Here is a 14,270-nt window from a genome sequence, read left to right on the forward strand (position 1 = left end):
GGGACTTTTATGATCTGAGATGTGTATGAGTTTATTGGATTTAACATGGAAATTGGTAGTGGGTGAGTAAATGCATTTTTTTTCCCTAAACAAAATTCCAGGTGGTTGAGTAGTAACTGGTTTTTTTTCCCATAAACCAAATCCCAACGCAAGAACTTTATTGCTTTCCAAGCTGTTTTGAGCAGCGCATATATACTGTCCACCATTTTGTTCTCTAGACTTCAACTGCCTTCCTCACTTTCTTTATGACCACAAAAATTTTTAATCCCAACTTACGCAAGTGAAGTGAAGTCAACAAATTTGTCACCCTAACTTAGAGAACTAAGTCAAGAAATTTGTAACCCCATCGCCATCCTATGTTGGTTGAGCATCGAAATTTCTAATCCCACTAAATACAAGTCAATTCGATATACCAAACTCAATATTTTTTTGATTCAGGAAGAGTGGTACCTTCCATTAATCGAGAAAATTACATAATGTACATACTGTACGGGGTTAAGAACAACAACACCAACCCTGTGCATTCTCAGCAAATAGTTGGGCAGACATAACCCCTTACCTAACTCAAAAAAACGTACAAAAGGAATGACTCTCTTAACCAGCGCTCAAAACATTGCTTGAGAACTCTGCCCTCTTAACCCGAAAGACAAAATTAAAGGGTTATAAAGTCCTTTCGGGGCTGATAAACGACATAAGCTTCGAGGGCCCACAGCCCTTGATGACGAGGGCCCACATGTCCTATAGCCCATATTGCAAAAAAAAGTTAACTAAAACCAAGCATTAAGCATTAAGCGTTAAGCAATTAAGATTAAGCATAAATAAGTCCCAAAAACTGAGTGATCCGGCCCTCGTAGATCCAACGGTTATAATTGATTTCGGGTCCCCAACAAGACCACTTATTAAAATTTCCTACGGACCCAATGCGAATCCAAAACCATCATTCTATATAATTTGGGGTCTGGTTTAGGGTTAACCATCTCTTGGCTTTATGGCCTGAATACCGTGCGATCCCGCCTTCATTGATATGATGGTCCTGAGCCGATTTCAGGCCGGAAACATGCCCATTCGGTATTTCTCCAATTGGACCCGATGAGTAGCATAAATCACCACTCTAAAGTTTTTCGGGTCCGTTTGACAGCTTATCCTTCGAGCTATTACCCGCCCGAAATCCGTTGGATGTCAGAGTTCACCACATTCGTTGGTCGGTTGCCTGTCAACCGGCCCGCTATTTACCCTTTGCGTCTTTCCAGTGATTGGTTCACTTTCCTCTGTTACCATTGGTCTAATCACTGCTTATCTCTCATAGCTTGATAATGTTCCCTGTCTTCATTCGCCTGTCTGTTACATTCCTCCCGCAAATTTCTTGACAGTGTTGACTCCCAAGCATAAACTTTGTTGTTTCTTCTGCAGAGCACTCGTTCATTTTCCAAATGATCCGCTAACCTGTTAGCTGTTTTGTGTACGTGAACAAATCTGAGTGTTCTCAGGGTTCTCAGGTGGGCTTGTATTCGTTAATAGACCTGCAACAACCTCCAGTGATTTGAAATCTTTTCTAGTCCTTTGCCATTGCCTATCTTCTTGACCAAATTGATTATCAATTCAGAGTCTGCTTCTATGATGGCATTATGAAAATTGGAGTTAATCAAGATTTCTAGGAATTTCTCTAAGGCCATGAGTTCCGCCATGTTATTAGTGGCCTTCCCCAAATGACTATGAAAGATGATTTTTATGTAACCCTGCTCATCTCTTATGACTCCGCCATAACTAGCCTCCCTAGGGTTTCCTTTTGAGGCCCCATCAATGTTAAATTTCAAAAAGCCATGAGGAGGCGATTGCCAGAAGTCCTTTCCCATTGTAGTGTGTCTTACTATCATGCTTATACCCTAGGGGATCGGTGACTAGATGATCTGGAATTTATCCAGGACAAAGAATTAAAGGTATTACAGACTCATGTGCATGGATATGCCTATGTTACTTTATGCAAGAGATCGATAAGATTGTGAAATACATAAACATTGAAGCAGTTAGAGAAAACAAAACAAGAAAACGTGTAAATACAACAAGTTTAATAAGGAGTTCACCCAATGCTCCTAGGCTACATCTCCTGGTCCAGCCTTCAATGGTGGCCTCTCTATTATGTTTTCTAAGCAGATTTTTTACAACAGTGAGCTAAATTTGAGTCTCACTTAATAGATATAAATCAGTAGGATTGGAGTACACAAACTCTCCTTACTAAAACTTGACCACTGCTGGTGACAATAGTATGAGCCCAAACTGAGACTCATACATGACAGGCCTATGCCGAGGAGTTCACTTGAACCTCTCAAGCCTTCTATGGAGTACACAAACTCTCTGACTCTCTCTATCTCTGTCTTGATACTGCCTTTGCTTTGCAGGTCAACTCGACTTATTTTCTTTGTTCTCTGCTCTTAGCTTTCTTACTCGCTTTTCTCTCTATCTTACTGCTTTCTAGTCGCTTACTTTGTCTCTGTTAGTTCATGGCTTTGAATCCAATCTGCTTTCTGACTGTTTGTTTTTGCTTCCCGACATTTTGGTTCTTCTGCCTTTGTCTGTTTGAATTCCCCTATTCTGCGTCATCATCACTATGTAACGCTTCACAGGGAGGTGGCCACCTATTTCATAACGAACTGAGTGTCAGTTCTCTTGGAAGTGTTTGAACGGTCGTTATTTCTGTTTAACCCCCAGATTTCCCGCGAACACAATTCTTTTTCCAACTCATCGTTCATGCTGGACTTCAAACTTTATATAACTCGGCCTGTTTACCCCATTGAATCTGGTCATCCGTCGGATCGCATGTCCATCATCGATCTGGAGCCTCCAAATCCTATGGTCAATGTCCATATCAGGCGGGTAAGTTGCATGACGTTTACCCATCTGATGTGAGTATTTTTCTCTCTCTTTCGCTAGACGCGTGGCACCCAGTGTGTGGCATCGGACAAGACTCGGTTGAAACCGCTTACCACTCGAAGCCCTTTCAATATCCTGCCGTTTTCGTGTGGGACTCGCCTCTGATTGAATCGGTGAATTCCGTACGGTTTTTTACTTTCCGGTTCTGGTCGCTCGGGGCTTTTCCTTCACTGAGGGGTTTTCCCGGCGATATGCGATTAGCGACTTGTTGTTAATCACATTTCGGAAACCTCCCCTGTTTCTCCAAAAGACCTCCCGTTTCGTTGTTTTGTGGCAGCGCACGTTACCATGGGCCAATAGTCTGTGCGCTTGACCGAGGATCCTCGTTCCTCCACGCTGCTCACAATTTACAACTGTTCCGAGGGTATTTTTGATAAGCTCGACCTTTGTAAGTCTCTGAAACTTTGGCATGAATTTTTACAGAGTTATAAAAACTTAGAGAGTGTTTTAGGATCCGATTCGGATGATGGCCTTCCCACTGAAAAATCTTTTGGACCACCAAAAGTTGGTTTTTAAGCATCCATCAAGTGAGGGTACAGATTCCTCGCTTGCCCAATTTCTATCCATTTCACACTGCTTGGTTTTGAACCTTTATGCCCAATCCTGAGGTACTCAACATCCCCTCTGCACGTAGTTCTCACCTTCCGGTCTAGAACTGTATCTTCCTGCAATTCATTAAGATATTCAGGCAACAGATCATCAATAGAAGGAAATTGACTCTACTCTTCGGGATCTTCAATTAATGAAGGTTCAAATAGTATCAAGCTGTCTGCATTAACAATTGAGTAGATGTGCATGTAAGCTGGTAAATCAAGGCAAAAAGCATTCTCACCAATTTTCTCAAGTATCTTGAAAGGTCCATACCTTATTGGCTTCAGCTTCTTACCTTCACCTTGCATTTTGTCTTTGCTGATATACAGCCAGACTTGATCACCAACTTGGAAACTATGCTCCATCCGATGCTTATCATTCCTTGCCTTGTACTTGGCTTGGCTCTTTTCTAGCTGTTCCTGTACTGCCTAGTGAATCTCTTGGATTTGTTCGATGAACTTGGTTGCCTTGTCCACATCACTGTGTCCATCGACCGCTATGTCTTTACCAAAGACAAAATCCAAGGGAGACCTTGGTGTGAAACCAAAACAGGTCTCAAAAGGAGATCTCTGTGTAGAAGAATGTTTAGCTTGGTTGTAAGCATGTTGCACATAACATAAATGTTCATCCAAAAGTTTGGTATGCTTGCTGCAATAGCCTCTAAGCAACTGGATCACTGTCCTATTGACCACTTCTGTTTGGCCATTTGTTTGCGGATGAAAAGTTGTGCTCTTCTTCAGTCTGGTGTCCATAAATTCCCATAAACTTGACCAAAATTTCCCAACAAAGCGGGTATCTCGATCAGATATAATGGAAGTGGGTAATCCAAAATGAACCCATACATGTTGAAAGAACAACTTTGTAGTTTGTTCAGCTGTAATCTGTTTGTTACAAGGTATTAAAATACACCTTTTGTTGAACCTATCCACAACAACATATAAATAGTCATGACCTTTTCTAGATTTAGGCAGTCCCCCAACAATGTCCATGGAAACACTTTCCCAAGGATGAGAAGGAACTGGTAATGGAGTGTACAAGCCTAGTTTTCTATTGTTGGGCTTGCTTTTAGCACACATGGTATATCCTCTTACATATCTAGAAACTGTCTCATTCATTTTTGGCCAATAACCAAATCTTTGCAGCTGTGCAACTGTTTTACTTACACCAAAGTGACATAATATTAGAGAAGTGTGTGCTTCTCAAATTATCTTTACTCTTTCAGTTTGTGGAATGCATAACTTTTGTTGAAGCCCCGAAAATCGGGTCTACAACAAGGGGGATACCCACCCGGTCCGGACCTTGAAAGTAGCTCCTTTTCCATTTGGGATGGTGGGTCCGACTGGGGATAATGGGACCAGTTTCCCAATTTGTGTGTGATGAGAATTGATATTTCCTTTTCTAATGATTTCTAAGTAAAATTCTTTTAATCTAAGTCTAATTTAAAACATGCAATTGTATTCTAATGAACAGAAATATCTAATTCTAAAACTAACCCGGGATTTAACTTTTCAGTTATGCGATCTAAAATAGTTTCTAACAGCAATTGGTAATAAAGATCATTCAATTTCTACGAGAAAAGAATTCGATAAAAATGAATTGTTTCGTATAAAAAGTTAGCCGAAACAATTTGTGAGAAGCATATCGCATAATACGTCATTCATACATTATGCATAAATAGAATAGTCACCACCGTACAAAAGTGCCAAACGATAACTCAAATATTCAAGCCTTCATATATAAATAACTGAACATAAATATTACTTTGACACATAAGCAGAAATTATTAAGAGATAAAAGTAACATTGATAACAAGTTCTACTCATGAGCTTCAGAAATATAGATTTATCTCTTCCTAATTCAATATCTACTAAGAGTACAAAAGTGCATTTCAGTAGCAGACATTAAACACAGATATCAATAAATCTCGTTCCATTCGTTCATCAAAACCTCCTTTGAGGGTGTAGAAATGCATGTTCTGAGGAAACGTTTTTGACAAATTTCAGGACCCTCCTCTAAATGCATGAGAGGGGTTAAAATACTACTACCTAAATACTAAAAATAATTTATTACAAAAATATAGGAGGAGGTTTAAATGACCGTCCTCATCTAAGGCAAAAATAAATCAAAACTAAATTTAAAACTAAATCTAGAAATTAAATATCTATGTATATATTCTCTAAGATCGCAAGCATTCAACATCGACTTGAGGAGCGTCGGTTTGCCAACCTCCAATTTTAGTTTCCCTACGAAAACAGAATCGGCAAGCGCTGGTGCTATCTTCTTGGCAGAGTTCGTAAGGCATTTGAGAGTCATGCATTGACTGTGCGATTTAACCAAGTACTGCTAGTAAGTATCCCAATTCAAATTGGTTAACTTCTTGATGGACTCTGCCCTTTCCTTAGCTTTTTGTCTCTAGCTTGTCTGCAGTTGTTGCACCTGCTTTCCTTCCTTCTTCCGATTCCTGCCACGCGTCGGGCTCCGAATGGAGTAACTAGGTTTTAGCCAAATCTGCTTACTGCCCAAGGGTGCCCCCGATAAATAACGTTGGTTTTGGAGCGTGGGTCCTGCCTTTAGCCTCTAGCGCTTTTTCCTCACGGTTTTCCCAGCTTCCATGCGGCCGAGCACTTCGAGGCTTTCCTTCTTGAGGGGTTTTGCCCAACAATGTGCGATTAACAATCGCGCATTAGAAACTACCTCCTTTTCCTGATTCGGGCTTCCCTGGTGCTAGTTTCGCCTCCTGCGCGGTCTCGATGGGCCTCGGTCAACGCACTTTGCCCTTTTTCAATGGTTCTTCCATCGCTGACTAGTTCTTGGTGCACTCTGCTAAATCTTCATTTTCTTTAGCTAACTTCTCCACGAACTGTTTGTTGTAGGTTGCCTGCGGCTCTGGTAGATGATACATAAGCCTTAAATATTGTGAAGTGAATGACCCTATGAGGTCTTGACCTCGAGACTTGAATCGTCTATTTGATATATCAGGACTGTCCAGTACCCACTTGACCATGTCTGTGTATGGAAGAATCTTAGGTCTTGCTGCTATCCGGTGTAAGAACGAACATCCAAGTTCAGTAATTGATGGTTCAGATGACCCACATAAGTCTGCTGTTGCTTTAACTTCCATGACTTTGGGGTTTTCTTCTTCGAGCAGACTGTACATGCCTTCCCAAGTGGTTATGTCGGCATCTATGTTATAGGTGGTGTCTGTGTATAAGGGCGTCATCTCTTTGTCCTCAGCAACCGGAGCTTTTCCCTTCTTTCCCATTACGCTCTGAACACTGCTGCATATATTATTCTGCTTTCCGCTCCTACAAATTTACAAGTAAGGAAAGAATAATGGTAAGAGATAAGGTGATGGGAAAGCTCTTAATGCCGAAATCATATCAAATATATCACCCTACGTGAAACAACCTTTCGATCAGATCTAAATCTTATCTCATAAATGACCATCAACTAACCATTAAATTGACATTAATGCCCATAACTTGGTATCAGATTACGAGAAAAACTTTATTGAACGATGAGCCCTGCAGATCTGCGATAAAGCGATTTTGCGATTTGCTTCGTTATATCGCTAACCCGTTTCATTAACAATCATTTATCACCTTATGCCTCTGTGAGATGTGATTTGCAAGATGCTTTATCGCATATTGCCGAATCGAGATATTTCATCTTAGGTGATACTTGCGGCATATGAAAGCTGCGATGCACGATGGGTCTTTAAGGCGCGCAATCTTGCATTGCGTTTTCACAATTTCGGAAGTTTGTTTATATGATGCCCTCCATTACCCTTTGCGGTGCGATGTTTTATTGTTGAGAGAACGATTTTATTTGGAACTTATCATAAAATTTTAAGTTTTTTGAGTTTTGTGGGTGTTTTCCTAAGTTTATGATAGTGTGTTTTATTCAAAGGGAAAGATAGGTACTAGTTTTTATTTTTGAGAAGGGTCCCCATTTATTTAGTTTTATTACTAAAACTAAAATAAAAAGGGGGGGTTTTGCTGGCCATAACAATTGGCGATTCACTAGGAAGAACTAGTTATCTCTGATCATCTTTTGAATTTTCTAAACTTCCAAAACAGAAAAGTTTTCTGGAAAATCAAACTTTATTATAGAAATATAAAGTGCATCATGCTTTTAGCCATTAATGGTAGTTTTCTTCTTCCGTGTTAATTCTAATTATTTACTTCCCAAAGCTAGTCATTGTATTTACATCAGCCACTACTTGGTTTATAAAGATAAAAACAAAGGCTTCTCTGTAGATTAGTTTTAAGTATGCTCATTTGTCATAGGTAGAGCCTCTGCTACCAACAGACTTTCATAGCCTCGATAGAGTTACCTATTACCCAGCAATGATCTTGTATCCTACTTGGAGAAATGTACAATTTTCAAAGATAAATCCATATCCACACTTGTTGTTTTTGTTTTCTTTTAATTCGTAAAGAACAATGTCTTGGTTTGGTAGCCAAAGTACGACAGTGCCATTCACTTGATTTATAACTTTGCTAAACAAGCCGGCTCATGATGATACCCCTTGTCTTTTGATTGCAACAATCTTGAGTCATTGCCCTGTTTTGGTATGCAGTTTTGGCAATGTCAGCAAGTCATAATATCTATGATCATGATAAGTTGGCTCGTGATGAGACCTCTTATTCTTTAAGCTTACAGTGTATCGTTGGATTACTCCTTGAAACTCGTAATTCCCTAGGTGGGGAGGAAGTCATTGGTTCCTTAAGAATAGCTCTGGGTGACAATTATAGAGTTTTTTGGAAACAACTTTTCTACAAAGAATCTTTGTTTTGTTATTGATGTTTTTCATTGTCTGATATAAAATAATTTCCCACTAAAGGTTGCTTTTTATCAAAATTCGTAAGGCTGAAACTAGTAACATTTTCAAGCTTGTAGCATTTGAATGTATTTTTCAATAATAATGATCGATTTTTCAAATCAGTTCTATTTAGCTAAGCGAAAAAACAAAATATAAAAGAAACACTAATATTTTTCATGAATTCCAAAAGTTTAACCATTTACAACCTATTTTATTATCAAAATAAAGCTATAAACAATAGTTTACAAAAATAGAAGAGGTCATCTTCTATGGAAAGTATTTTTTGAGAATTTGCCAACAGGAAAAGATTCTCTTTTCCCTACTAAATCTTGCAACATGAAAGTGGATGGACCTATGATTTCAATAATTTGGAATGGGCCAAGCCACACTCATTGGAATTTCGAATGTTTGCCTTTTTCTTTGTGAGCCTTATCCCATTTTAAACCTAAATCTCCAATTTGAAAATCCTTCCTAGATACCACACTTAAATCAAAGGAAGCCTTTACTTATGCTTGATGATGAGCGTGTGTTATTTTAGCTTGTTCTCGTTTCTCTTCTAGCTTAAGGATCTGCAGTTGTCTTAGTTGTAAAGATGAAGTTGGTGTTTAGTCAATAAATTGAACTAAGGCCAAAGAAGGAATTGCTAGATGAGTTGGGAGAACTACTTCTTTCCCATAAACTAAATTAAAGGGCGAAGTGCCAATGGAATGGGTTATTCGGTCTGCCCACAGAGCATACATCAAAGATTTGTGCCAATTTTTATGATTCTGATCAATGGTTCACTTAATGATTATGATTAAGTTTTCATTCGTTGATTCGGCCAACCTGTTCCCTTGTGGGTAATAAATGGCAGAATATTTAAGCTTAAAACCTCTTTTAAGTGCAAATTTAGTCATAACATTGCCGGAAAAATATGATGCATTGTCAAACATTAAAGCAGAGGGTAAACCAAACCTGGTGATTATGAACTGATCTATGAAATCAATGATGTGTTCAGCATTAGCTGTCTTGAGAGGAACTGCTTCCACCCATTTAGTAAAATAATATGTAGCTGTAAGTATATACCTATGCTATTTAGAAGAGTGAGGAACGATCTCACCTATTATATCCAATCCTCATTGATCAAAACGTTGATCGATATTGACTGGTTGCAAAGGCAATGATGGTTTCTTTTGTCTCCCAGCAGCAATTTGAAAAATTTGACATTTCCTTACGTAGCTATGCGCATCTTTAAATAGTGTCGATCAATAATATCCTGCGTGCAAAATTTTATGTGCTGTAGCATCTCCCGCATAATGTCCACCTGCTGGTCCATCATGGAGTTCCTGCAACACCTTTTCAGCTTCAGATTTCTCAAGACATCGAACGAGAACATAATCATAATTCATCCTAAAAAGTACACCATTTACGAGTTGATATTGCTTAGCCTTCAATCTCAGGGCTCTTTTCTTTGTATAATCCAAATTTGAAGGAGCATATCCATTCTTTAGATAAAATATGATATCAACATATTTTGATTCAGTATCGTTTAGGCTAACCTCATACATTTGTATCTCTTGATTTGGAGATGATATTTCAGAAATAAGCGATGCTCCAGCAAACATATTGCAAAAGCCTTGACCATTTACAATATTCGCTGGCCTGATCTCAGCATCGTATTCTTGTAGGGAAGTGACCCAATTTGCTCTTTTTTCACCAACGTCTTTTTGTACGAAGAGATTTCTTACCGCTGGAAATGGCACTATGATCTTTGTATGGGTTTTAAGAACAAATGGTCTAAAATATTTGATTGCTTTGAAAACAGCATAAGCCTATTTCTCAACATCAGAATAATTTAATTCAGCCCCTTGTAGATTTGAACTAAAAAAGGAAATTGGGGCTTCTACCTTGTCTTGATTGGCTTGAGTGAGTATCGCAGCATATGATTTATCAGAGGCAAATGTATAAAAAATAAAATGATCGGAAAAATTTGGAGTCGCTAGGGATGGGGAATTAATAATCGCTTGCTTGATCAGATTAAACGCTTCATATTCTTCTTGGCCCCATTTGAAGAGTGAATTCTTTTTTATCATTGCTTGTAATAGTGACACAATCCTTGAGAAATCTGGAACAAATCTTTTAACAAAATTAATCTGGCCAAGGAAGGATTGCATGGCTTTCTTATTATGAGGCAAGGATATTTCAGAAATCTCCTTAATTCTATCGGGATCAATATGGATTCTAGATTTTGACATTATAAATCCAAGAAGTTTTACTTCACTTAATGCAAAAAAGGACTTTTTTGGATTAAGTGAAATCCCATACCTTTGGCAACGTTGGAAGATCTACTTTAAGTCTCTAAGGTGATTACCGCGTTTTTTAGAATATGTTGTTATGTCATCCAAGTAAATCACCACTGATTTGTTTACTAATCCCTTAAATGCAATGTCCATGGCCCTTTGAAATGTGGCGCCAACATTAATCAGACCAAACAACATCTTTTGATATGCGTAAGTACCCCATTTGGTTCTGAACGTGGTTTTTAGTTGATCGTCAGGATGGACTAGGACCTAGTTTTATCCGGAGAAACCATCTAAAAAGGACATTAATTCTGATCCTACAACCGCTTGCAATATTTGTTCCATAGGAGGCAGGGGGAAATTATCCTTTTGGCAGGCTTTCTTAAATTTCGAAAGTCAATACAAATTCTAATATCTCCATTTTTCTTTCTAATGGGAACCAAGTTGGAAACCCATCTAGAATGTCGAACGGGAAAAATAATTTTGGCTTTCAATAATTTATTGAGTCTGATTTAATCTGACTTTCCAGATTAGGATGGATCTTCCTTAGCTTTTGCTGGATGGGTTTTTCATCAGCTATCATTGGGATAGTATGCTGAATGATTGAAGTGTTGTAAGTCTTAAGGTCATCGTAGTTCCAGGCAAAGACACTTTTGTATTGTTTCAGGAGACGAACATAGGCTAATTTTTCTTTTGGGGCTAGGCCAAGACCTAGGTTGATATTATGTGGCTTGGTATCAGTTCCTAGATTTACTAATTCATAGTTTAGAGTTGAACTCTGAAGTTTTGAATTGGTAGATCTCTTAAAACGGTCTTTCAAATCATATAGGTCTTCCAACTTGACTACAGATTTTGGTATAGCATTATTAGTGCTTTCTTGTTGTAAATGTTTGTCATGTTGGTCCTCATCAATTATCTTATTAGTGTAAGATCCGTCGGATGTTAGGAAACTTACAATATCAGGATCATCGTTGAAAATTCTCCAGTTTGTAACATTATCAGGGATGGAGGGCCTAAAGATCAATTCGATTGAGAATCTGTCTAGGCTATAGTCTTCTGAGGGAATGAGTTTAGAAGCTATGTTTGCTAGGAGGTTAGCACTAGCATTTTGGAGTCTAGGAATAGGTGAAATATTAAATGCTATAAAATGTTTAATCAAATCTTGCACTAAAGATTGATAATGTTTTAAATGACCTGATAGACAATGTATAGTATTTCGTACCTGTTTAATAACAATCTCAGAGTCTTCGAAGACTTGTAGATACTTGATATCTAGTCCGATTGTCTTGTATAGTCCTTGGACTAGAGCTTCGTATTCTGCAGTGTTGTTTGTGCAATCAAACTCGAGTCTACATGTTAGCATAGTTTTGTTTCCCTTTGGACTAACTAATATACATCCTGCTCCTACTCCACCGTTAGACTTAGAACCATCAAAAAATAATTTCCAAAATAAAGATTTATTTACAGGACTATCTATAAATTAACACATTTAGAACTATCTATTTGAGAAAAGTTTTCTACTTGAGATAAAACAGAATGTTCTAAATAAGGCGAAGAATGAGCACTAAAATTTCCTAGGAAAGAGTCAACAGAATAGTTGCCAATTATATTGTTGTTGTATGCTACAGGTTCATTTTCTCCTTCCAATTCCGTTACTATGTATTTTTGGTGTCTTTCTCGCTCAACCTTTATCTGATTCGGTTTACCATTGTAAGGGAGCCACATATGTGACCAGTCGGTCGCAAAGTATCCATGAAGCTTTTCAGACCAATCCCTACTAAGAATTAAGCCATAAAATTCGAGAATGTCTGCAACTAGAATATCAATGACTTGACATACCTTTGGATTAGATGACAGCCTTATGGTAACTTGATTTAGTTCACTGATTACTTCAACTTGCGATCGGTCCAGCTGAACTATGCGTACTGCAGATTTTTGAGGTTGGACGTTTAACTTTGCACATATTGTTTTAGGTAAGACATTAAATGAAGCTCCTGAATCTACCACACAATTATGCAAGTTTTTATTGAAAATTTTGTAAGTAAGAAGGAATGGGGGAGTATGGGATTTTGACCTACCTCCAATTAAAGCAATATCATTCGGATCAACTTTATTTGCCATATTAGTTGGAGGTCTTCCCATCTCATGAGAAGCTTGCGAGATTATAGCAGTAGGAAGAGGTGCAACTAGTATTGCATGTAACTCTTTCAAAAGTAGCTTCTATTGATGTTTCAATTTTCTCAATTCATGAAAAGTGATATTAGCCCTAGTCTTTTTCATGTCTTCAATGATATTATACTCCATCTCATCAAAAACAATTGGTGTTTTAGACGGAGTTGGTGAGTCGGATTGGACTGGGCTTGTTTGAGTCGCTTTTGGTGATGATCTCTTACCTGCGAATTTATCTTTAGATGTCGAGCTTGCACTCTTCTGTTTAGGACTAGGTTGTGGAGGATCGAGTTGATTTCTACTTCTGGTACTAAATAGTGATGCTTCTTAATCCTCTTCATCTAGAAGGATGAAGTCCCACATTCCCTGTACTTCTACAACTTCATCTTCATCAGTAGGTTCCTCGTTAGAAACTTCCTCTTCTTCTCCTTCCGATTCTGCATTTGTTATAGCATTGGGCGGATTTGAATCAGTTGAAGGATTTTTTCTATAAGGCTTGTAGGGATTTTTAGAAGAAGTATCTGCTACTTGTCTCTTAATGTCAACCATTTCGTTAGACATGGTTTTTAAGACTTTCTGCAATCCTTCTAAATCAAATGGGTCTTTTGATTGTTTTTTCTTAGGATCATCTCTAAAAGTAACCTTCTTAGATTTTCTTTCATTGACAACATTTTTCTTTTCTAAAGCTAAGATACATTTCTCTACCACTATCGCTTCCTTCATGTTTTCAGCCAATGTTTTCTTGGCAGCCCTGTCAAAAAAGATAGCTATGTTCGATGGTAAAGCAGATATATACCATTCACTTCTAACTTCTTCGCTAGGCTTGGAAGTGGTCGGAATTTTATTCAAAAGCTTGTTGAAATGCGAGTTAAAATATTTGATAGGCTCTCTTGATTCAGCCTTTAGATTCGATAGATCATTGATCAGTGTTCCTGTAGATCTATCATCGCCGAACTTAGTCAAGAATTGCTCTTGGAAAATTTCCCAACTAGTGATGGATCCTGATGGTAACGAAAAATACCAGGATCGGCTACTCCTTGTAAAGTATAAGGGAAGAGCAGGACAACAACATCTTCATTAGTAACACCATTTAAATTTATCGATAACATAAAGTTATTTATGTGTTCTTTTGCTAGCATGCCTACTTCAGGATTAAACTTGGGCACCATTTTTCAGCATGGGCCGGTAATTGGCTCAAGGGCACAGGAATTAAGACTGCCCCTGGGTTATTCCATGGGGTTTGGGCCATTGCTGAAATACTAACAGAGGAAAGTGCAGACGAAGTTCCTTGTAGAAGGGATGAGGATGTTAAAGTTCCAGTACTCTGATGGACAACAATTTGTAGTGGAGGGGTGGATGGTTGACTTTGCAATGGGGAAGTTCGAATGGATGTTGATGATGAAAGAGTCTCACTATCAGACCCTTGAGGTGACTTCCTTGCTCTTTTCCTTTTGGTAGAGGTAATTCAGTTGGTTCGA

The sequence above is a fragment of the Pinus tabuliformis genome, chromosome 2_1 (assembly GCF_031772625.1).
Source record: "Pinus tabuliformis cultivar Carrire ecotype Pingquan chromosome 2_1, CPIR1, whole genome shotgun sequence".
NCBI lineage: Eukaryota > Viridiplantae > Streptophyta > Pinopsida > Pinales > Pinaceae > Pinus > Pinus tabuliformis.